Here is a 2,879-nt window from a genome sequence, read left to right on the forward strand (position 1 = left end):
GACCTCGGAAAGGAACGGCCGTGCCAATTGAAGAACGGCCGAGGCTAGCAGAGGGGGCTAACCTTCGAGTAAGCTATATATAAGAATAAGAAAGATGGATGCGTGTCCGAAGACCAGTCAACGATCTGTGACGTCACGCAATATGGTGGACCACCACCAATAATTGCTTAAAGTGCACGGTCATGCGATCGGAGAACGACCGTGCGACGTCGAAAAAGCATAAAAACAGAACAGAACCATTCTATCAGTCACTCTGGAATTTTGGAGAGCTCCACAGGCGATTTTCAGGCTCCGGAAGCATCAGCTTTAGCCCGGATTCAAGCCACATTGCCCGGTTTTGCTCGTTTACTATCAGGATTCTTAATCTTGTGGTTGTTTATGGTTTGGATTTCTAACCTTTCCAGAATTTTGTTAATGTTTCAAGCATTTAGATTAATATTTATGTATTATTGTAGCCTTTGGGCAAAAACACAACAATCCCTTGCTTGATTATAGCTATTAGTATGTTAATCTATGTTTGTAATGAAATTTGGAAGTGTTTTCTATGATTATCTTTGATGATTAGTTGGCAACCTTGTTATTGATATTGATTTCTTGATTATAAGTAATTGTGTTGGATGATTGGTGCTTGGTTAGGTAAGATAGTTGCAAAATGAAGCTTATTTAATCATGTATTAGTAAACTTTTAATTTGGTTAACTAGTTTAACTTGGTTAAAATGTGGGCACCATGATACTCTAACGGGTTAGTGGTTTAATAAAATGTAATTATTGTTAATCAAGAAGGCTTGCCTTCACGGAAGGACTCTAACGGGTTAGATGGTGTTGTTATGAATTCTTGCCATGATTTGTTAGCTTAGTTAGTAGTTTCGGCCAAAATTGCTATCTTGGTGAATTTATGTGCAAGATTTGTAAAATGAACTCGGTTGTGATTTAATCTAGTTTATGCTTGTCTCGGTGGTTGCATTGTGTTTATCGGTGTTGTTTTCCTTGATTAAGTGAGGTTAGAAAACTCCTAATGGATGACTAACTTATTTTTAGGAGATTTTTGTAGACATTAATCAATCGTATGTTAAAGAACAATTTTAGGTGGTTAAAGTGTGTTTATCGTTTTAACTTTCCGAATGATTGTCATGTTAGGATTCCCGAAAGGGATACTAATTGTCTTAAATTGGAAAATTGACCGAATGCTTCTAGTGCCAAAACCGACTTAGTTGACATGCTTTGGTTGTGTATTAAGCAAGGCTATTTATATATAATTTACTATGTTTTATAAATATTTGTTTATGCTTATGTTAGTTTAATTAAAACCAAAACAACGTACGTTTTTACCGATAGTTTAGCGACAAAGGTCAAGTATTATTTCTCCGCCATTTCCGTGGATCGATACTTGGTTCTTACCGATACTTTACTACATATATGACGGGGTACACTTGCCTCTTTCGTGTGTGTTTTGATGTAAAAGTAATAATCACTTTTATAAATTTAAAACCAATTCGTGTGTAATTTCATTGTAAAAATATGTATAGTCGCGCACGTACCAAGTTTTTGGCGCCGTTGCCGGGGAATGGCGAGTTTTAGGAACGACCCGAGTCATTGTGTTATCGGTGTATATACTTGTTAATATTTGTGTATATTTTCGTGATTATTTATTTGTTGATTTATTTGTTAATATTTCTTGCTTTTAATTCAATTTATTCATTTTCGTGATTCTTTTGTACACTTGTAAATTTTTATTCTATTTATTTGTTCTAATCCGGATTTATTTATCCATTTATTCGTTGAATTTTCGGCTCTTAAAAATCGTTTTTAACTAGCCGAATCGATTGTTTTCATTGCTTTAATTTTTATAAAGATTTCGGCCCATTTTCGGATTTCTATAAAATTTTCAGCCTATTTTTATACATATTCTGTTTCTATTCAGCTAAAAAAAACATTATTATATTAATAAACTATTCATTGTGTCAGTTTTTCGTTTGCAGGTTGATCTCCTCAACTCCCGCGCCCGCTATTGCTGAGCCTACTGACGAACCAGCGCATAATCTTAGAAGAAGTAAGAGGTTGCGCGAAAGGTCACTTGTTATTGCACAACGCATAGCAAATGCAATCGACGAGCCGGTGATTATCTCTGAAGACGACAGCTCAGGGGACGAGGAGAGAGTCGTCATGGAGGACGACGACCGACCGTTGAATGAAACAAATCAGCCCAGAAGGGCAGGCCTGGAGCCGAGTATCCTTCAGCCCACTATAGATGCACCTACTTTTGAAATTAGATCTAGTATTATTAACATGGTGCAGAATTCAGTACAGTTTGACGGACGTGAGCATGAGGATCCCGGGAGGCATATCGCTGCTTTTCTTGCTATTTGTTCGACATTTAGGATTATAGGTGTTTCGGAGGATGCGATTCGGTTGAGGTTGTTTCCGTTTTCATTACGTGACAAAGCTAGAGCTTGGCTTATGTCACTTCCTGCCGGGTCCATCAGGACCTGGAATCAGTTGGCGGAGCAGTTTATGCAGAAATATTTCCCACCTGAGAAAACGAACAAGCTACGAAACCGGATTGTTTCCTTTCACCAGGACGAGGGCGAGTCGTTGCATGCAGCTTGGGAGAGATTCAAGGATTTGTTGATTGATGTGCCACATCATGGCTTCTCCAAGCGACAGCTAGTTTTGACGTTCTATCAGGGGCTCAGCTATAATACGCAGGAGCGATTAGACGTGAACGCGGGAGGCGATCTTGGAACTAAGACGCCGACTGAAGCGTATGATATTATAGAAAAAGTTGCGTTGAAATCCAGCTCGCGTCGGGAAGGAGATAGAGGTCGATCATCATCATCATCATCTCGCTCAGGAGTTCATGCTGTAGACGACTACACGG

General features: G+C 38.7%; 1 non-coding gene across 1 annotated transcript; it reads right to left on the reverse strand.

Moving 5' to 3' along the window:
- Positions 1 to 2,545: 2,545 nt before the first annotated feature.
- LOC118487054 lies at positions 2,546 to 2,652 on the reverse strand. The gene has a single exon (XR_004880221.1). It is a non-coding gene; the product is annotated as a small nucleolar RNA R71 (small nucleolar RNA).
- Between the last annotated feature and the right edge of the window lie 227 nt (positions 2,653 to 2,879).

The sequence above is a fragment of the Helianthus annuus genome, chromosome 14 (genome assembly GCF_002127325.2).
Source record: "Helianthus annuus cultivar XRQ/B chromosome 14, HanXRQr2.0-SUNRISE, whole genome shotgun sequence".
NCBI classification, from domain to species: Eukaryota; Viridiplantae; Streptophyta; class Magnoliopsida; order Asterales; family Asteraceae; genus Helianthus; species Helianthus annuus.